This window comes from Chiloscyllium punctatum, chromosome 28 (genome assembly GCF_047496795.1).
Source record: "Chiloscyllium punctatum isolate Juve2018m chromosome 28, sChiPun1.3, whole genome shotgun sequence".
Classification (NCBI taxonomy): domain Eukaryota; kingdom Metazoa; phylum Chordata; class Chondrichthyes; order Orectolobiformes; family Hemiscylliidae; genus Chiloscyllium; species Chiloscyllium punctatum.
The window spans coordinates 76,620,301-76,643,155 of NC_092766.1; positions in this window are offsets into that span (position 1 = coordinate 76,620,301).

Sequence of the window (22,855 nt, forward strand, 5' to 3'; positions counted from 1 at the left end):
TAACTTTCAGAGGTTTCGTTTACAGTAACGAACTTTGCAAATATGCAGGAAAGTGAATACTGTGACCCGAGCAAAAAAATCCCTTCATGGAAATTAATCCAGTGCAAAGTCAACCATATAAGGACTGGCAGATGACGTACAGAATCCTCTGCTTCTCCAAGAATTGATACTTTGGAGAATTCTTCTTTGTAATTTAGACTGTCCCAGTAGCAGATATTCTCTCAATCCACAAACAAGCATCCTGCTGAGAACTACTTCACTTAAAGCTAAAATTGTTGAGTATCTTTTCGCCCAGCTGTTGTACCAATGTTCCCTGTTCCATGTCAATACAAGTTCTTGCAGGTGAAATTGGAGTTCCCAGCCTGATGTCCCACTGCTTCTTGATGCGTGGGAATTGAAGCCGCTGTTGTTAAGGCGGGAGCTTTTAGCCTCGATATTTCACGCGCCTCTGTATCATCAGAGAATGGCATTCCGCTCACCGATTGCATTTTCGCAGCCAATGCTCGCGCTCAATGCCATCACCATTTCCAATTACTTTTGGGTGCAATGCAACTCAATTTCTCTGATTCCACACCTGGGAACTGGGTGTATATGACATGCCGTTATATGATTAGATCAATGAGTGAGGAAATTGGTGAAGTAACCGATGTAAAATACAGTGTTATTGAGAAATATATTTCAGCAATGCCCTGTGGTATCCAATGAACCTTTGAAGTTTTGTAGATATCTAGCAAACGTAATCTCCTACAACCCCAGTGTTGCAATCTCTACAGTCTCTGGAGACACAGAAGTTAAAGATACAACCGAACCCGAGTTCCCACATCTCAGTCACTGCTTGACAAGTATTCCGTTGTGCATGTGGTTTTGTTCCTGACATAACCTCTGCCCCGATCCTTATTGCTTTTTGCATCGTGCTTTTCCAAGTGGCGCCAGGATCATGAAATCGTTCTTCCTTGGAATTGTAAACACAGCAAGTTCTGCTCGAATCAAAGTGACAGCAATCGGCATTTTTCCCGTTTTACTCCATGTAATGTGTGCTCAGCAAACGCTGGGAAAATCAGTCTTTGTTTTACATAAAAATACTCTTGGTGGTGATAAATTTCCTTCTTCAAACACCGCTGTCTCACATCTTTGTCTTTCAAATATCATAACCACACATTATGGGACAGGTCTCTCCCTCCCACAATCAATAATTCTCCTAAACGTCCACTCTCTCATTTCACTTTGGTATTGTAAAATATAATACTCACATTTACACTGATCATTCTGTCCTGCTGCGGTCACTGTTTTGGGTGAAAGTGCTCAATCCCACGGTCGGCATCTTCAAGCAATTCAATCCATTTCGATGCAGCTGTTCTGTGATTAATCCTCGTGGGGCAGCTTTTACAGACACGGACAAGAGATTAATGGAGCATCGAGCTCAGGATAAGAGCACAGCGCAGGATTGAGTAAAAGATGTTTCATTGGAAAAGACAAGTTTCTGTGGCTTTCTGCAGTCATTTATTTCATTTGTCCATTCGGTTCCCCCGAAATATTGCCTGCAGTTCTGCAATTCACATTGCAGTAGTCATGTGATCGCACTGGAAACCGTTCAGAAATTGACCAAGTTGAAAACTTTAGGTTATGAAGACAGATTATTTTGACTGGGATTGTTTTCTTTAGGCAGAGGAAACTGTGAGGATACGTGTTCCATATGCACGAAATAAGGAGCGACATGGACAATGCAGACTAAAAGAAACGTTTCCTCTTGTCCGAACAACAGAGGCGTAGACTGAAGTTAAGAGGTGGAAAAGGTTGAGGAGATTTGCAGAAAAATCTCATCAGCAAGCTGATAGTTGAATCTGGAGTTCACTGTCTGCAAGGATGTGCAGAGGCAAACCCACATAACATTCAGAAATACTCGGATCTGAACTTGAGATGTTAATGCATATAAGGCCAAGTGATGAAAATGAATAAAGATAATCAAGCGATTGCTTCTGACGAAAGCATGTATAACTAGATTGAGGGCTCTCATTCTACACATATGTGGTATTCGCGTAGCTGTCCGTGGTGAGCTAGCAGTTCCATTTTTTTCGCTTTCTTCTCTGTGACCCGGCTTTGATTCTCAGTCCGGGAGTTGGTGTTTGTTTTGATCCTGACAGCGACATCAGCAACAGAAGACCACCTGCAAATGGAGTGTTTTTAATACCTCGGATCAATTAATGGCATCGAAAAATGAGAGACGATGTCCCATTCTCTTAAAGAATGGGGACGGTGCCTCGGCAGTCTCTGCTCATTCAGACAGTTCACTTTCCAGTCTCCTCTAATTCATCTCCCTAAAGATTTTCCCAAGATTGTCAAAGCTGAGACTAGGCTCTGTGTCTTGTTTCCTTGACAATCGCAGGTACCACAGTGAACCACGAAAAGTTTACAGTTGTAAAGGGAAGAGTGAGCGACGAATCCAACTTCCCCTCCAGTGATGACCCTGGCATCCTAACTCTGACCTTCGTAGGGACAGTTAATGATGGGACTCTTGTCCCTGCAGTTCAAGGTGCAAACCTCATTTCGGCTTCAGAACAGTCATTTGTAAGTGCAATAAAGTCAACGCTGCCCGCAAGCCATTTTGGAATTGAAGCTCCAATCAGCAGATCAGCAGTTAGGCATGTTATCCATTGTGCCACTAGCCCAATGTATGTGCTATATTGTGCGGTAGGTTAGCTTGTATGTGAATTTAAATCGTGCCAGTCTTGCTCTTGAACCAAGTCGAAATTTTAACTACAATCTCTGGACCGTAACCAAGCGCATTTTCCATTGTGACACTGTGCTCGCACGTGCTTGAGGATGGCATTCTGCAGAGTTGTGATCTAAACATAGATATGAACATAAACATAGATCTAAACATACTCATGTTCACAAGTTGAATAACCAGGAAAGATAGCCAGCGTTACTGCTTCATTCCAATGATCCACTCTTTGTGCAGCGGGAAGTTTTGTTACAAAAAGACATTCAGCCTCATGAAACATCCATTCACTTTATTTCTACTCAGCCATTCAATGGGCTTTCTGCTCATCTGATGAATTTCAAATTCACTTCACAGATTTTGCTCCATCACAGGTGATAAACTAATGACTAATAACAATCATCGTATTTCCGCTAATGTTCGAAGTTTGAGAGTACGTTAAGAACCTGTGCGAGTTTACAAGAGTTTGAATAAAATGAAATGAGGAAAATAAAACTCCCTTCCTGCCCAGGGCAGAGTTAGCCATCTGAGAAAGGTCAGAGAGCGAGAATATTACCTCCGTTTATCTCTGCGCAATGTCAATAGAAGCTGCTCCAGCTAAAGTTGGAACTATCAGCTTAATGACCTAATGCTCCCTGCTGCAGTTGAGGTTGTAGCTTCCAGCCTGATGGGACGTATTACACGTCAATGGAAGCTGCTCCACGTAATGTTGGAACTAGCAGTCCACGGCATTTTAAGTGACTCTATACTTTCAGAGAAATACTTCACACTCACTGATTTAATTACTAAACCCACATCCGCTGGCTCATCCCCATCCCAATTTCCACTTTGTTCTTCGCTTCTGCACCACACAATTTCTCGTATTCCAGGCCTGAAAACTGGGACTAGATGATATTCCACAGCAGTGGTCACTTCCTTGCATGACGAAATTGGTAAAGTAACCGATGTTAAATTATATTTCTTTTGCAGAAATACATTCCAGCTATTCCCTGCACTATTCCCTGACGATTTCATTTTCTGGAGAACAATATCAATCTTCGCATTCAACAAACGAAGTGATGAATTATCCATCGGCTCTGGAGATACCAAAGTTAACCATTCAGACCACAATGAGTTTGCATGTCTATGTCACTGTCTGTCAAGTATTCCTACTGTTCATGTAGTCCTGTTCCTAACATATACTCTGCCAATATATTTAATGCTTTTTGCATCATGCTATTCCATGTGTTGCCGGTATCGTGCAGTGGTTGTGGCAGCAGAAAGATAATCTCCAATTTGACTTCCAGTATTGTCACTTGTTAGCGTTTTATGGAGAGTAAGACATGCTTAACAAATGCAGGAGGGAATCAATCTTTTTTTACATGGAAATATTCGTTGAGGTGATGCTTTTGCTCCTTCAAACCCTTGCCCTTTCACATCTTTGCTGTCTATGTATCAGGATTCAAACCCACCCATTCTCGGAGACTTTACCCCATCCCACGATCAGTATCCCTGCTTTAGGTCCCTCCTCCAATTTCACTGAGGCATTTGGCAATCAAGCACTCGCATTGACATTGTTCAGTCTGTGCACCTGCAGTCAGTGTTGTTGGGCGAACGTGACCCAATCCCACAATTAGGACTTGAAAACCAGTCGATCCATTTACATACTGCTGTTTTGAGATCAGTGCTCAGGTAACAGTTTTTACTGGCATGTACCAGGTATCACTGAAACATCAGGCTCAGGAAAAGAACACAATGCAGTATTCAGCAAAGGATTTTTTTTTTGGAAACGATCAGTTTCTCTGATATAATTTCAATGGAGGAGCGGAGATTGTAAGGATACGTGATTGAAATGTGCTATGAAATGAGAGATAAAGGCATTTTTTCGCCTGTAAGAAATGTTTCCTCTCGGTCAAAACTCCAAAGGATGCAGACGAAATGTAAGATGCAGAAAGTTGTTGTGGTTCTGTTCGCCGAGCTGGGAATTTGTCTTGCAAACGTTTCGTCCCCTGTCGAGGTGACATCCTCAGTGCTTGGGAGCCTCCTGTGAAGCGCTTCTGTGCTGTTTCCTCCGGCATTTATAGTGGCCTGTCTCTGCCGCTTCCGGTTGTCAGTTCGAGCTGTCCAGTGTAGTGGCCGGTATATTGGGTCCAGGTCGATGTGTTTGTTGATAGAGTCTGTGGATGAGTGCCATGCCTCTAGGAATTACCTGGTTGTTCTCTGTTTGGCTTGCCCTATAATGGTAGTGTTGTCCCAGTCGAATTCATGTTGCTTGTCGTCTGTGTGTGTGGCTACTAAGGATAGCTGGTCGTGTCGTTTCGTGGCTAGTTGGTGTTCGTGTATACGGATCGTTAACTGTCTTCCTGTTTGTCCGATGTAGTCCTTGCATGGGATTTTGTACACTACATTAGTTTTGCTCATGTTGGGTATCGGGTCCTTTGTTCTGGTGAGAAAACACGACATCGGACAAACAGGAAGACAGTTAACGATCCGTATACACGAACACCAACTAGCCACGAAACGACACGACCAGCTATCCTTAGTAGCCACACACACCGACGACAAGCAACATGAATTCGACTAGGACAACACTACCATTATAGGGCAAGCCAAACAGAGAACAGCCAGGGAATTCCTAGAGGCATGGCACTCATCCATAGACTCTATCAACAAACACATCGACCTGGACCCAATATACCGGCCACGACAGTGGACGGCTCGAACTGACAACCGGAAGCGGCAGAGACAGGCCAGTATAAATGCCAGAGGAAACAGCACAGAAGCGCTTCACAGGAGGCTCCCAACCACTGAGGATGTCACATCGACAGGGGACGAAACGTTTGCAAGACAAATTCCCAGCTCGGCGAACAGAACCACAACAAAGAGCACCCGAGCTACAAATCTTCTACCAAACTTTGAATGCAGAAAGTTTTCAGTAAATAAGCATTAAGCACTTTATTCACCAGTGGTGCTGGATAAATCTGCAACTCATTGTAATGAAATCAACACAACGTTCTGAGGTATTCAGTCTGTATTTGTGATGCTAAGGCATACAAGGCAAAGTCTGCATGCCCTTGGTTGAGTAGAAAGGGGATTTGAATTGTTCAGTAACAGGGCGATGTGATCGGTGCAGGCGTCCCATGTAGTTAGTGTTTGGCGATAGAGTAGGCCCAGAATATGCATGTCCTTGGTGGAGTGAAAAGGGTTTTTGAATTGTTCAGTAACGGGCTGGTTTGGTTTGTGCAGGTGTCCCGAAGTTTTCCATGTAACGATCCGCAATTTCGTGTTCTGTTTGCAGAGGTAGGGGAGGCCACATCGTGAGCAACAAATGTTATCTACTCTATCCGTTGCACTGGTCGTGCTCTCCCAGGCCTGGCCCCCTTGCAGCATCTCCAGCATCTGCAGTCCTCACTTTCTCCGAGATGATCCCCTTGCAACCACGTCTCTGTGATACACACAAAAATAACATACCTGCCAATCTCAAACTATGCTTCAAACACTGTTATCTTTTTTCGTGTACTGTGTCTGTTTAGGTACAACATCCTAACGCACGCCGAGACTGCTACTCATCTCAGAATTGTACGCTGAATTGCTGTTCTGGAAATAGATTCCTTACATTTACAATAGTTTCTGTCCTATTACTTGTTGTGGAAACCTTAACCCGTGCAAAGCCCTCCACTTATTAAGGTTTTTCACATAAGTTTCGATGCAATTGAAACCAACACCCATAGTTAACTTTGCAGTGCTCCCGACAGCCAACGTTCCCACAGCCACGAGGAAAACTGGGTCACTGTTCGAAGGGCGGACCTTTCCGCTGACAACAAAAACACGAATACTGTTTTGGTTAGTGTTCGGGGACGACGTATCAGGGGCATGCAGTAAGTCGCAGGGCTCTGGCACAGAGTCTGCCCCAGTTGCACAGAAACGAAGGTGGGAAAGGAGAAGAGTTTTAGTCGCTGGGGGCACAATAGTGAGCGGGCCAGTTAGAAGGTTTGTTCGAAAGGAACGAGACTTATGCTTTGTGTGTTGTGTCCGGTACAATGGTCCGTGTTGTCTCAGATCGTGTCTTTGTGGTCCTCAGGGGTGAGAGTGACCAGCTCCAAATCAGTTCCATGTAAGTACGAAGACATAGGTTGATGGAGGGATATAAATGTAAGGCAGAATTTCAGGGAGCTCGGGTGGAAGCTCAGAGCTAGTAAAAACAGTGTTGTTATCTTTGGATTGTTACCCACGCCACGTGATCGTGAGAAAAGGAGTAGGGAGATATATAAATTGAAAACGTTGCTCAAGGGATGGTGCAGGAGGGAATGCTTCAGGAACACGGAAAATTGGGGTTCATTCTGTGGAAGGTGGGAACTCCTTTTCACTGCTGAGAGCAGCGGCAGCTGGGGGGAAGTGAAGATGGAGCTCAGAACTGGTCGGGAAGGTAAGTGATTGATATTTCAGTGGGTGTGTTCTAAACCCCAGGCCCTACAAAGTAGGACCTCCCTCCCATCCTTCTCCTCTAACCTAACTTTAAAGTCCACAGGTAAGCTACTCAGTGTTTTTGTTTTGGAGACTAAGTGCAGAGTAATGGCAGCACAGGCAGTGGAATGTTCCTCCTGCAGGATGTTTGAGGTAGGGGTGACCACCGATGCCCCTGCCGACTTTATCTGCAGGAAATGCAGTCAGCTCCAGCTCCTCACAGAACGCGTTAGGGAACTGGAGCTGGAATTGGATGAACTGAGGATTATTCGAGAGGCTGAGAAGGTGATAGAAGCTACAGGGACATAGTTACGCCAGAGAACAGAGGTAGCTGGGTAACAGTTAGAGGTGGGAAGAGGAGGAAGCAGGCAGTGCAGGGATCCCCCTGTGGTCGTTCCCCTCAACAATAAATATACCGCTTTGGATACTGTTGGGTGGATGGCCTAGCAGGGGTAAGCTGTAGTGACTGGGTCTCTGGCACGAGGTTCGTCTCTGAGGCTCAGAAGGAAAAGAGGGAAAGGAGGAGAGCGCCAGTTATAGGAGACTCTACAGTTAGAGGGACAGACAGGCGGTTATGTGGACATGGGCGAGACTCTCGGATGGTTTCTTGCCTCCCGAGTGCCAGGGTTCGAGACATCTCGGACCGTGTCTTCAGAATCCTTAAGGGGGAGGGTGTGCAACCAGAAGTCGTGGTGCATGTTGGCACCAACGACATAAGTAGGAAGAGGGGTGGGGAGGTCATTCAGGAGCTCAGGGAGTTAGGCCGGAAGCTAAAAGCTGGGACAGACAGCGTCGTCATCTCTGGGTTGTTGCCGGTGCCATGTGACAATGAGGCAAGGAATAGGGAGAGAGTGCAGTTGATCACGTGGCTGCAAGGATGGTGTAAGGAGGGAGGGCTTCAGGTATTTGGACAATTGGACTGCATTCTGGGGAAGGTGGGACCTGTACAAGCAGGACGGGATGCACCTGAACCAGAAGGGCACCAATGTCCTGGGAGGTAGGTTTGCTCGCACTCTTCGGGGGAGGGTTTAAACTAATTTGGCAGGGGGATGGGATCCGAACTTGTAGTCCAGCAAGCAGGCTAGCTGTTTGTCAGGATGTCCAAGAATGTGGGGAGGCTGTGGAGATGTTAGCACTGACAGGGAATACTTGCGGACACACAGGTGGGTTGAAGTGTGTATACTTCAACGCAAGGAGTATCAGAAATAAGGTGGTTGAACTTAAGGCATGGATTGGAACCTGGGACAACGATGTTGTGGCCATCACGGAAACGTGGATAGAAGAGGGACAGGAATGGTTGTTGGAGGTTCCTGGTTACAGATGTTTTAGTAAGATTAGGGAGGGTGGTAAAAAAGGACGGGGAATGGCGTTGCTAATTAGAAATGGTATAACGGCTGCAGAAAGGCAGTTCGAGGGGGATCTGCCTTTGGAGGTAGCATGGGCTGAAGTCAGAAATAGGAAAGCAGTCACTTTGTTGGGTGTTTATTATAGGCCGCCCAATAGCAGCAGTGATGTGGAGAAACAGATTAGGAAACAGATTTTGGAAAGGTGCAGAGGCCACAGGGTAGTAGTCATGGGCGATTTCAACTTCCCAAATATTGATTGGAAGCTCTTTAGATCAAGTAGATTGGATGGGGCGGAGTTTGTGCAGTGTGTCCAGGAAGCTTTTCTAACTCAGTATGTAGATTGTCCAACCAGAGGGGAGGCCATATTGGATTTGGTACTTGGTAACGAACCGGGGCAAGTGATGGGCTTGTTAGTGGGTGAACATTCTGCTGATGGCGACCACAATTCTGTGACTTCCACCTTGGTTATGGAGAGAGATAGGTGCGCACAACAAGGTAGATTTTACAATTGGGGGAAGGGTAAATACGATGCCTGTAAGACAGGATCCGAGGAGCGTAAGTTGGGAGCATAGGCTGTCAGGGAAGGATGTCGTGAAAATGTGAAACCTTTTCAAGGAACAGATACGACGTGTCCTTGATATGTATGTACCTGTCAGGCAGGAAAGAGATGGTCGTGTGAGGGAACCTTGGTTGACGAGGGAGGTTGAATGTCTTGTAAAGAGGAAGAAGGAGGCTTACATAAGGTTGAGGAAATAAGGTTCAGACAGAGCGTTGGAGGGATTCAGGATAGCCAGAAGGGTGCTGAAGAAAGGGATTAGGAGAGCTAAGAGAGGGCATGAAAAATCTTTGGCGTGTCGGATCAAGGATAACCCCAAGGCATTTTATGTGTATATGAGAAAAATGAGAATGACGAGAACGAGGGTAGGTCAGATCAAGGACAGCAGTGGGAGACTGTGTATTGAGTCGGAAGAGATAGTAGAGGTCTTGAATGAGTACTTTTCTTCAGTATTTACAAATGAGAGGGACCATATTGTTGAAGAAGAGAGTGTGAAACGGACTGGAATTGCTAGAATAGATACATGTTAGGAAGGAAGATGTGTTGGGCATTTTGAAAAACTTGAGGATAGACAAGTCCCCCGGGCCTGACGGGATGTATCCTAGGATTATGTTGGAAGCAAGAGAGGAAATTGCAGAGCCGTTGGCAATGATCTTTTCGTCTTCACTGTCAACGGGTGTGGTACCAGGGGACTGGAGAGTGGTAAATGTTGTGCCCCTGTTCAAAAACGGGAATAGGGATAACCCCGGGAATTACAGGCCAGTTAGTCTTACTTCTGTGGTAGGCAAAGTAATGGAAAGGCTACTGAGGGATATGATTTATGAGTATCTGGAAAGACACTGCTTGATTAGGGACAGCCAGTACAGATTTCTGAGGGGTAGGTCTTGCATTACAAGTCTAATTGAATTCTTTGCGGAAGTGACCAAGCATGTGGATGAGGGTAGAGCAGTGGATGTAGTGTACATGGATGTTAGTAAGGCATTTGATAAGTTTCCCCATGGTAGGCTCATGCGGAAAGTCATGAGGCATGGGATAGAGGGAAATTTGGCCAGTTGGATAGAAAACTGGCTAACCGGTCGAAGTCAGAGAGTGGTGGTCGATGGTAAATATTCAGCCTGGAGCCCAGTTAAAAATGGAGTTCCACAGGGATTAGTTCTGGGACCTCTGCTGTTTGTAATTTTTGTTAATGACTTGGAAGAGGGAGTCGATGGGTGGGTCAGTGAATTTGCAGATCATGCGAAGATTGGTGGAGTTGTGGATAGTGAGGAGGGCTGTTGTCGGCTGCAAAGGGACTTAGATATGATGCAGATCTGGGCTGAGGAGTTGCAGATGGAGTTCAACTCTGTCAAGTGTGAGGTTGTCCATTTTGGAAGGACAAGTATGAATACGGAATACAGGGTTAACGGTAGGGTTCTTAGTAAGGTGGAGGAGCAGAGGGATCTTGGGGTCTATGTTCATAGATTTTTGAGTGTTGCCACTCAGGTGGATAGAGCTTGTGAGAAGGCCTATGGTGTCCTGGAGTTCATTAGTAGCGGGATTGAATTCAGAAGTCGTGAAGTGATGAAGCAGCTGTACAGGACCTTGGTTAGGCCACATTTGGAGTACTGTGTGCAGTTCTGGTCGCCTCAATTTCGGAAAGATGTGGAAGCATTGGAGAGGGTGCAGAGAAAATTTACCAAAATGTTGCCTGGAATGGAGAATAGGTCGTACGAGGATAGGTTGAGAGTGTTAGGCCTTTTCTCATTGGAATGGCGAAGGATGAGGGTTGACTTGATCGAGGTTTATAAGATGATCAGAGGAATAGATAGAGTAGACAGTCAGAAACCTTTTCCGTGGGTACAACAGAGTGTTACAAGGGGACATAAATTTAAGGTGAAGGGTGGAAGGTATGGGGGGGATGTCAGGGGTATGCTCTTTACCCAGAGAGTGGTGGGGGCATGGAATGCGCTGCCTGTGGGATTGGCAGAGTCAGAATCATTGGTGACCTTTAAGTGGCAATTGGATAGGTACATGATTGGGTGCTTAAGCTATAATAAATGTTCGGCACAACATCGTGGGCTGAACAGTCTGTTCTGTGCTGCATTGTTCTATGTTCTATGCTCTAGTCCACAAGCTGGACAGACATCACTTGAAGTAGATGGGATTGAATGTCCTGGGTAGGACATTTTCTGGTGGTATTCAAATAAACTAGCTCAGCAGGGGAATGGTCTCATGAGGTGTCTTTCGAGTGCACATGAGGATGAGAGTAGACAGGGCATGGAGAGGAATTCACGGTGACAATAATGTGCTGACTGACAGCAACCTGATTAAAAGTGTGTCGACTTCAAAGCTGGGACAATCCAAAATCAGGTGTGCAAACTTGCAGCATGGAAAGGTAACTGGGACTTCGAAGTTGTGGCTATTTCGGGGACATGGATAGACAGGGTCAGGAATGGGAGGTACAGCTTTCAGGATTTGAAATCTTCATTGAGAACAGGGGAGGTGTTTAAATTTGGGGAGGTGTGGCATTGTTAGTCAAGGACAACATAACGGTAGCTGAAAGTAATCTTGACAAGAATAAGTCTAATGAGGTGGTATGGGATAAGGTAAGGAACAGGACAGACGAGGCCACACCGCTGGAAGATTTCTTTGGAACTCCACAGACTTCCAGAGAGGAGGTGGAGTAGTTGGGCTAAACTATTCTGGATAGGAGTGAAAGGAACTGTTTGGTCATTCTGGGGACAATAACGTCTTCAGATTGAATGGAAATGCTATACCTCTGGTACGTCGGATGGATCGGTTTTCGTCTCATGTGTTGAGGAGGGTTTCCTGACACAGTATTTCAAAGAACTGTCAAGAGGGCCGGCTACACTGGATCTGGTGATTAATTATGTACCAGACCAGATGTTTAAGTTAGAGTTAGGCGAGCACTTTGGAGATAATGACCATAATTCAATTGTGCTTAGTGTATCAACAGAAAGCGATAGGTACATACCACAGGGCAAGTGTAATAGATGAGGGAAGGGCAACTATAATGCGATTAGGTAAGACTTCGGATGCATAGAATGGAGTAGCAAAAGTCAGGGGATGGGACAGTCGAAATGAGGCGCTGGTTCAAGAAACGTGTATTATATATCCTTGATAGTTATGCACCTATAAGGCAGGGAGAAAGTGATAATGTATAGGAACCGTTGCTTACTGAATAAATTACATCTCTTGTTCAGCGGAAGGAGGCTTATGTGACGTTGAGATGAGATGGTTCAGATGAGGCGATGGAGAGTTACAGATTGGCTTATAAGTATTTAAAGACAGTTAAGAGGAACAATGAGATCAGGTGAGCAGTCTTTCTCAGGTACAATAACGTAGATCCCGAAAGCCTTCCATTGGTATGTAGTAATAAAAGGATTACTAGGGTAGTGATAGGGCCATTCAAAGACAGAATTGAGAAGTTTTGTGTGAACACTTTGGAGACTGGAGACGTGCTAAGTGAACATTCCCCAACTGTTTTCACTCAGGAAAAAGGAGAATATTGTAATGGAGAAAAGTGTGATGTGGGATATTAGACTAGAAAGGATCGAGTTGAGTAAGGAGAAGGTGTTATCATTTCTAGAAGTAGTGGAACTAGACAAATCCCCTGGGCCAGATGGGATTGATCTGAAGATTCTGAGAGAAGCTGGGGAGACGTTGCAGCCTTTAACGTTGCTCTTTGAGCAGTCATTGATTATATTCTTAGTACGAGATTAGTGGAGAATTGCCAACATTGTGCTCTTGTTCAAAAAGGCATTAGAGATGACCCAGGTAATTAAAGACCAGTGAGCCTTATAACTGTTGTAGGGAAAAAAATTTGGAAAGGATTATAAGAGATAGGATTTATAATCATCTTGCAAGCAATAAGTTGATTGCAGACAGTCAACATGGTATTGTCAAGGGCAAGTCCTTTCTCACAAAACTCATTGAGTATTTGGAGAATGTGACAAAGCATGTGGATGAGGATAGAGCAGTTGAAGTAGTGTACATGGACTTCAGTAAAGCTTTTGATAACGTTCCACATTGTAGGCTGTTGAAGTAAATACAGGGTCGCTTTTGGGACCACTGCTGTTTGTCATTTTTATAATGACTTGGGCGCAGGCATAGGTGGATGGGTTAGTAAGATTGCAAATGACGGTAAAGTCAGTGGAGTCGTGGACAGTGTGGAAGATGGTTGCAAGTTGCAGGGGGACTTGGATAAACTGTAGAATTAGTCTGAGAGGTGCAATTCGAGTTCAATGCAGCTAAATTTGAAGTGATTCACTTTGGAAAAACTAACAAGAAAGCTGAAAACTGGATCAATGGGAATATTCTTGGCAGTGTGAATGGGCACAGTGATCTTGGAGTCCATGCACATATATTCCTGAAAGTTGCCACCAAGATTGATAGTACTGTCAAGATGGCATATGTTGTGTTAGGTTTTATTACTAGAGGGATTGATTTCCAGAGCCATAATGTCGTGCTAGAACTATGCAAAACACTAGTGCAGCTGTACTTGGAACATTGTGTACAATTCTGTTCGCCGCATTACCAGAAGGATATGGAAGCATTGCAAAATGTGCAGAGGAGGTTTGCCAGGGTGTTGCGTGGTTTGAAGGGAAGGTCTCATGAGGAAAGGTTGAGAGATTGCGTTCTGTTCTCATGGGAAAGAAGAAGGCTAAAATGGATTTGATTGAGACATACAAGATTATCAGGGGACGATATAGGATAGACAGTGAAAGTAGTTTTCCGAGGATGATGTCATCAGACTGTATGAGGGTGAATAACTGCAAATTGAGGCTGATAGATTTAAGACAGATGTCAGACGCAGGCTCTTAACTCTGAGAGTGCAGGACTTGGAATGCCCTGCCTGCCACAGTAGTTTATTCAGCCACATTACGTAAATTTAAGTAATCCTTGGGTAAGCACATGGATGATGATGAGACTGTGTAGGGGACTGAGGTTAGATTAGTTCAAAGGTCGGTGCAACATTGAGGACCGAAGCGCGTGTTCTGCGCTGCATTGTGTTCTATGTTCGATGACATGAATGTCGGTGGAGTCGTGAACAGTGTGGAAGAATGATGCAGGTTGCTGGGGGACTTGGATAAACTGCAGATTTGGACTTAAAGGTGGCAAATGGAGTTCAATGCAGATAGATCTGAGTGCCCACTTTGGGAAGAATAACAGGAAGGCAGAATATTGGGTCAATGAAAATATTCTTGGGAGTGTTGGTGTACATAGATCCCTGAAACTTGGCATACAGGCCGATAGTGCTGATAAGAAGGCATGCAATTTATCAGGTATTATTGGTTCAAGGATTGAGTTACGGAGCCATAATGTCATTCTGCAACTCTACAAAACGCTAATGCGGCCACACTTGGAATATTGTGTATACTTCTGACCCCCCACTACAGGAAGGATGTGGAAGCATTTGCAAATGTGCAGAGGAGATTTCCTAGGACATTGCCTGATCTGGAGGGAAGGTATTATGGGGAAAGGCTGAGAGACTTGAATGTGTTCTCACTGGAGCGAAGAAGGCTCAGAGGGAATTTGTTAGAGGCATACAAGATGACCTGAGGATAAAGGAGGAAACAAAGTGATAGACTTTTTTATGAGAACGATGACGTCAGCTAGTACGAGAGGGCACAGTTGCAAATTGACCGGTGATAGACGTCATGCAGTTGTCAGCTGCAAGTTCATTACTCAGAGAGTGGTAAGTGCATGGAATGACCTGCCTGCTAATGTAGTCAACTCAGCCACATTAGGGGCATTTCGGCAATCCTTGGATAAGCATATCGACGATGCTGGGATAGTGTAGGCGGATGAGCATGGATCAGTTCACAAGTCAGTGCAACATTGAGGGCCGAAGGGCTTGTTCTGCACTGGACTGTTCTATTTGCTATTTTAATCACACAGGGAGCAAGTACCTCAGACGTGTTCAGCTGAAGGCCTGAGACACCTTCGGTACTACCCTCTGCTTCCCTCTATCTGCCTCACTCACAGTCACACCCTTCTGTCCCTGACCACTGACTGATTTGAAACAGTTAATCTACGGAGTGTGACTGTCTCCTCTGCAAGAAAAACTGTCTATCTCAGATTTAAAGATATCAAATCATTCACTTTACACTGCTGAATGTCCAAAAGAGCTCCAAACATCTGACAAACTCAGTGTGTCGAAGTCATTCTGAACATGCACCTTGAGTGGTCTAATACTCATTCTTACGAAAGGAACCAGAGTAAGTCACTAATATTTTGGTGTACAGCTTAATGTGCTGACGAAATGCACCATAGATCTGAGGTGCAAAAAGGTTCTGTAAGATTCTGAAGCCTGGGTGTCAGCAATTTTCAGCTTCAGACTGCAGTTACTGAAATAGCAATTCTCCTCTATCAGCTTTACTGTTCCAAAATACAGGCTGAGACTTCTATTGTGGAGAGATGGCGACAGCTTGATCCCAGTCCCAGCAAACTCATCCATGTCACCAGGAAACGACGTTTTCTGTGATTACATTCAAAGCATTTCTGCAATTTGTCTGTCATTTCCTTAGTTTCAATTGTCATCGCACTTGTGTCTTTATTAGAAACACGGACAAACCTCGCCTTATGGAGTCTTTCTTTACTGTAATCAGGCTAGATTTACAGCACTGCTTTAACTATTGGTCGAGCATTTCAGGCTCTGGGCTAAACTTCCAATGGGTATCCATCTTGCCAGCATTGTTTCTCACCATGTTAAACTTTATGTAAGTGTCCACAGAAATCATTAGCCAACATCTGGAATAAGTGCTCCCAAACCTACATGAGGGATTTCGGGTAAAAGGTTTTCAATTTTAAGTAGAAGGAAGGCAAGTTTGCCTCCAGTCTGTTTAATGTAGAGATATGTCCCCATGTGAGCTGATGTTGGGATTAACAATCAATGCTTCCCGTTGCACGCCAGCCTGAACATAAGGGAAGTTTATTTCATAAACTGTCCCCGGGGCTTCCAACTGCAACGTGACCTCATAGAGCATGAGCTTGCCTCTGGGACATGAATATGGTTGGTCACGGGTCACGTGGTACTGGACCATTCAATGGAATTCCTTTCCAACGACAGGAATTTACAGTTTTACATGTCACTCACACGTGATTCTGCGACTGGCTTAAAGTTCATCAACTGTTCTGATTAGATATTTTTATTTCTGATATACATGATGGATTTCCTTGGTGAATTTCAAGAACTATTGTGCATAAATGGCCGAATGTATTGGTCAATATCGGGAAAATGCTAATGAAACCTCGTCCGCGTTACCTCTCACACATTCTTTGTCTCTCGTTGTCTCGGTTGTTGTCTCTGTCCTGAATCCACCCTGTGACGAACAGTCTCGTATCAGTCTCCCCAGAAACAAATTTAGATATGAATCAATGAGGCAGGAGGGGCATGGGTCGAGGAGAGAGGAGTTGAAACAATGAATTGCAGTCTGGGGGAAATATGGGAGTGTGAGAATGGAAAAAAAACACAGACAGACAGAAGCAGGCGTTGTTTCGAGAGGCAGAGGAGTAGAGATCGAGCGAGACAGTACAGGCATTAATCCTTCTTTGCTTTTGGGCAGAATATACGCGTTGTCAAATGTCCCACATTCTGTTGGACCAAATGCGATTTCGTTCAGAATCACAGAGCCAAAAATGAATTTTCCATATTAACGGTGAGACTGAGTGTCATACTGTGTTGGTAAAATCCTATTGTGGACATTGATCTGGTTCAGTCCTATATTTGTTAAATTTAATCGGCTGGGAGGACGTTGCTGTGTGAAACAGAGTGGGAAATTATAGCAGAGATTAAAACACATCACAACTGAGTTTTTTTTTACAATTTCACGACTTTATTCCCATCTCAGAGAGGTTGCATAATTTCGGTCAAAGCAGACCAATACAGAACAAAAGAATGGTATTAAGGCATTCACAGGCGTATCACCTCCCCTGTGCACATCTCATCTACTTACTGGAAGCACAGCAAATTGTATTGCTCGTGGAACTGCCACACAGGAGGAGAGGGCTTTGATACATTGATCGCTGGGTTGCATACATTTAAGCTCAAAATGCACCACTCCGCTCACCCGAGTTACTAACTGTAAAGAAAGCTCTCAGTCATTCAGAGAAATACTTAGTTTTCCATCTTCATGTAGCATGTAACTTTGATAATGAAGTGATAACTCCTTCATTGCTTTTGGGCAGAATATACGCGTTGTCAAATGTCCCACATTCTGTAGGACCAAATGCGATTTCGTTCAGAATCACAAAGTGTGTCACTGCGCACAAGGAGGGTGGGCAGCCAACCGTCTATCTGCTGTCATTTTATTGCACTCTCCACGTAAATCTGATCATTGTTCCTTTTCAGGCTGACATTGAATTCCCTTTTGCATACATGGAATCTTGCTCTTTGTCACTCTCAGACAGTGATTTACGAACATGCACCACTCCCTTTGCGAACATATTTTTCCGCCTGTCATGTCTAATTATTTTCCTCTTGACTTTCATTTTCTGCCTAGTTGTTCTGGATAGTTTCTGGCGTTGGAGAATTTTGACATCATTATTTCCTCTGTCTAGAACATTCATGACATGGAAAATGTCAAGCAGATTAAAATAGTGGAGAGCTGGAAAAGCACAGCTGGACAGGCAACGTCGGGAGCAGGAAAATCGACGTTTCAGACATTAGTCCTTCGTCACGAATGGGTGTATGGGTGGGGACGAAGAGACAAATAGGAAGGTGGGTGGAGCTAGAGTGAGTGTGGAGTTGGGATCAAGGAACTAGGAAGTCAATCAGTAGACGCAGATTGAGGGGAGAGAGTGATAGGTCGGAGAAGAGTGTAGAGATGATAGGTGGGAATGAAAATTGACAGCAAGGACAGTTCAAGAGGGATGGGACCGAGTTGGAGGTTTTGATCTGCGATGGGGGGAGAGGAGGGGGGAGAAGGAAACTGGAGAAGTAAATGTTGATGCCGAGTTGTTGGATGGTCCCAAAGAAGAAGATGAGGTAGTCTTCCTCAGCTCACCGTACAACTTGGATTTGATGGTGGAGGAGGCCCACGACATGCACGTCCTTGAAGGAATGCGAGCAGAAGATGAAGCAGTCGTTTACAGTACAGTGGACTGTTTGGTGCGTGTTTTCCAGAGATCTTTCAGCAACTCTCTGCGTAATAGCATCCTGTCTCCCCAAAGTCAAGGAGACCACAACGAGAACAACACAAACAGTAGAAGAGGTGTTGGCATATGCAGTAAACTGTGCCAGATGTGGAAGGTATCTATGGGGCAATCGACAGAGGTGAGGGAGCTGGTGAGGGTGCACGTTTTTCACCTCTTGCTGTGGTAAGGGAAGCCCAGCTTTCAGCTTTCTTTTCTCCAGTACCTGACCCAATTTTCCAATCTACTTTCACAACTGACATTGCACATACCCTACACCATTCACATCAACCTGTTCAGCGCTGTCGACAATCACTTCACTTCCCCACTTACTGAAGTTTCACGTGCAGAACTGAACAATAATGCAGCTGAAAGATTCATTTAGAGTCGGATTGACACAGTGAACAATCCGTAACACATGTTTTAACTTTCAATGTGCTTCCCTATGTCGATTTACTGCAATGCTAGCTCTTCCCCATCCTGACTTCAGGCAGTCCGACGTCATTTAGAGAATCTACTTTTTGAGATTTTCGAGCGAACATTTGCAGAAGTGCAGACAGGATATATGGGTCCCTCCGGAATTTGAACGGTATATCTAAACCACTGAAAACTCAAAAGAAAATACATCCCACGAACAAGGAGCCACAGCCTGTTTGCACTGCCCACTTTGCTAGCAGATGACTTTTTCTCAGTTTAAATTCCATCATTGCTCCAGAATTCCAAGCAGCAAAGTTTTTCCACAGTATCTGCTTCCCATTCTGTCTCTCTGCTCCCTGACGCTGCTGTTTCTCCTGTAAAAAGGAACCGGGCTGTCTCCATTGGTGGACAACTTTGTTTCGACGTGTAAGCTGTGCTGGGTGAGAGCAGAGTCAATTTGCTGTTCTGCTCAGTGTCAATCACTTGCGATGGAAGGAGTTAATTACACGGCAGGAAGTTCGCAACTTCATTTGTGGATTTTCTCCGAAGGTCTCTCACCTGCGAAATAGAAAGATGCTGAGCTGGCCGCAAAGGAATAAATTGACACTGGAGATTCTTCCTTCTGGTAAATAATATGAGTTCTCTTGAGTGCAGCCTGTATGGTGTTCAGAATTCTTATTGCAGCAATCCTGCAGAATGTCCAATGCAAAACTGGCGTCTGTTTCTTTGCTGCAATATCTGAGCCACCACTGTCGCAGATGAGGAGGATCCAAGAGAAATGCTCACTCACTGACAGTCATCAAAATGGCCCGGAGCTGCCTTGCTGCTGACAGCCCAAAGCAGAATGTAGAGTTAAAAATGAGCCAGTTACAAGTGGAGTTCCGCAGGGATCAGTTCTGGGTCCTCTGCTGTTTGTAATTTTTATTAATGACTTAGATGAGGGAGTCGAAGGGTGGGTCAGTAAATTTGCAGATGATACGAAGATAGGTGGAGTTGTGGACAGTGAGGAGGGCTGTTGTCGGCTGCAGAGGGACTTAGATATGATGCAGAGCTGGACTGAGGAGTGGCAGATGGAGTTCAACCCTGCCAAGTGTGAGGTTGTCCATTTTGGAAGAACAAATAAGAATGCGGAATACAGGGTTAATGGTAGGGTTCTTAGTCAGGTGGAGGAACAGAGGGATCTTGGGGTCTATGTAAATAGATATTTGAAGGTTTCCACTCAGGTGGATAGAGTTTGTAAGAAGGCCTATGGAGTATTATCGTTCATTAGCAGAGGGATTTAATTCAAGAGTCGTGAAGTGATGTTGCAGCTGTACAGGACTTTGGTTAGGCCACAGTTGCAGTACTGTGTGCAGTTCTGGTCGCCTCACTTTAGGAAAGATGTGGAAGCTTTGGAGAGCGTGCAGAGAAGATTTACCAGGATGTTGCTTGGAATGGAGAGTAGTTCGTACGAGGATAGGTTGAGAGTTCTCGGCCTTTTCTCGTTGGAACGGCGAAGGATGAGGGGTGACTTGATAGAAGTTTATAAGATGATCAGAGGAATAGATAGAGTAGACAGTCAGAAACTTTTCCCCCGGGTACAACAGAGTGTTACAAGGGGACATAAATTTAAGGTGAAGGGTGGAAGGTATAGGGGAGATGTCAGGGGTGGGTTCTTTACCCAGAGAGCGGTGGGGGCATGGAATGCGCTGCCCGTGGGAGTGGTAGAGTCAGAATCATTGGCGACCTTTAAGCGGCATTTGGATAGGAACATGGATGGGTGCTTAATCTAGGTTAGAAGTTCGGCACAACATCGTGGGCCGAAGGGCCTGTTCTGTGCTGTATTGTTCTATGTTCTATGTTCTATGTTCTATTTCACCCTTTGTCCCAGTGATAGGGCGAGGGACGGCTTAAACACGTTGCGTCATTCCCAGGCAGACTGAAGCCGGACAATCTATCCCGTCCATGGCGAATCTGTGCCACTTGAATCTGTCTGAGACTATTCATAATCGGTTACATATGTCCTAACATTGAGAAAATGTTTCTGGTTGGTGATGCTGTCTCCCACATGCTGATCGTCATGCCATTCATGTCTCAATCAGCAATGGGTAATGCGCCTGAGTACGTGTCAGGAGAGTATAGGTTTGACTCGTACCTGGCTCGAGAGCAATGCAGGTTTTTATTTAACTGACAAACCAATCGTGCCCTTTGAACTGAAGCCGAGTCGACGTTTGAATTCCTGATCTGCAGGAATCTTCAGTCAATGCCCCAACATCACCAGAGGAGTGGAAGCTGAAATACTTAAACCCACTGTTCATGGGCAATTTTCCATTTCCATAACGCACTGACCCAATCACTGCGCCTCATTGAAATGGCAAGGAAATAAAATGTGTCGCCAAGTTGCAGCTTCGAGAATCTTTAGAAACTCCTTGTGAAACGGTTTCAAAGGAAAATGAAGAATGAACTGTTGGATTGATCAGGGATTTCCGAGGCACCTTCTCCTTCTTAAATAGGATGGAAGATTGTCTCTGATGTTCTCGAGGACATTAATTGATCCGAGGCATTGAACGGACTAACATGGCGATGCTCCGCTTGTGTTGTTGGCGCTGTTAGGTGTAAAATGAATTCCGGTCTCCCTGGCAAGGAATCGAAGCCCGACCAAAGTGGTGAAAGCACTGAATCCTGCCCATTACAACAGCAAGTATGATTTCAAGAATCAAGCGCATGGCTGGCGTGACAACTGTCAAGACCCTTGTAAGTGCTCTTGTCAGAAACAACAACTTGATTATCCTCATCTCACTTTCCCTTACTACGCCTTGTATGGCTCAGCATCACAAAATAACATCGAAATACCAATGAAAGTTATGCGGGTTTCTGCTTCTCTGACCATTCCACACAGTGAGATCCAGATTGAAACACTCGTTGGCTGCTTAGGGTTTACTGCATATCTCCACAACTCTTTCCGCCTTTTACCTTAAATCTATCTCCCGCGGTGATCGATCAAAATGAAACATTTCTTTGAGTCGACCCCATCCATGTCCCTCATTATTTTGTATCTCAATCGTGCCATTACAAAATCTACTCTTCTGTAAGAAAACTAACCCCAGACTGTGCATTCTCTCTTCATAGCTCAAAATCTTCAATCAGCCAATATCCTATTGAATCTCTTCTGCACCGTTCCCAGTGCTACCTTGTCCCTGATCTAACGTGAATTGCAGAACCGCACACAATACTAAGACGACAGCGGAATGAACAAATGGAATAAATGACGCAGAAAGCTACACAAAATGTTCTTTTGTAATAAATTATCTTTTGCTCAATTCTGCGCTGCATCATCTTCCTGAGCCTGATGCTCCAATAATTTTTGGTCTATGTCAGTAAATGCTGCTATATGACGATTAATCTCACAACCGCGGAAGCTGTATGTATAGACTGGTTTGAAGGACCCGAAGCTGGTTTGGGGCACGTTCACCCAGCTACAGCACCCCAGCAGCACAGACAGCGCGGTGTAATGTGAGTGTTAGATTGTGGAATGCATCAGTGAAATCGCAGGACCAGCGTAAAGGTTGGTTAGTGATTGTAGAGAGAGAGAAATCTCCGAGGAAGGGTGGGTTTGAATCCTGATATCTGAAACTCTGAGGTGGGAGAAAGCGGGTATTTGAAGGAGCGAAATCATCGCCTGTAAGAGTATTTTCATGGCGTATGTTACTGATTCCTCCCCGCGTTTGCTAAGCACGGAGCAGCAGGAATTATTGCAATATCAGACTGGGAGCTCCAATCTCACTTTCAGCAGTTTTATTGACATTGAGAAGGGAACATTGGAACATCAAGTATTACGTGGCATACAAAGTGAAAGATGCATTTTGCCATAACTCAGACTGGAGCTGAACTTGCGGTGGCCACAAGGCAAAGCACGTCCCCGTTGCCACATTTAAAAATGCTACTCAAAAGCAGTAAGGATAGTGACAGAGGATATATCAGGAACAGCACAACAGTCACAACAGAAATAGTTGCCAAACAGTGTCTGAGATGTGGTTACTCAGAGAGTGGGGTGAAGTTTTAATTTGGAGATGTTGAATGCTGAGATTGATGGATTTCTACAAAACATCAAAGGCTGAGGGGATACTGCAGCGTATTGTTGAAATGTATTTCCCAATAGGAATGTAGTTTAACATCGGGTTTTTTTCACCAATTTGCTCACAAAATCAAGTAAACACTGCTGCGAAATATCATGCAATCCCAGTTCACAGGCCCACAATC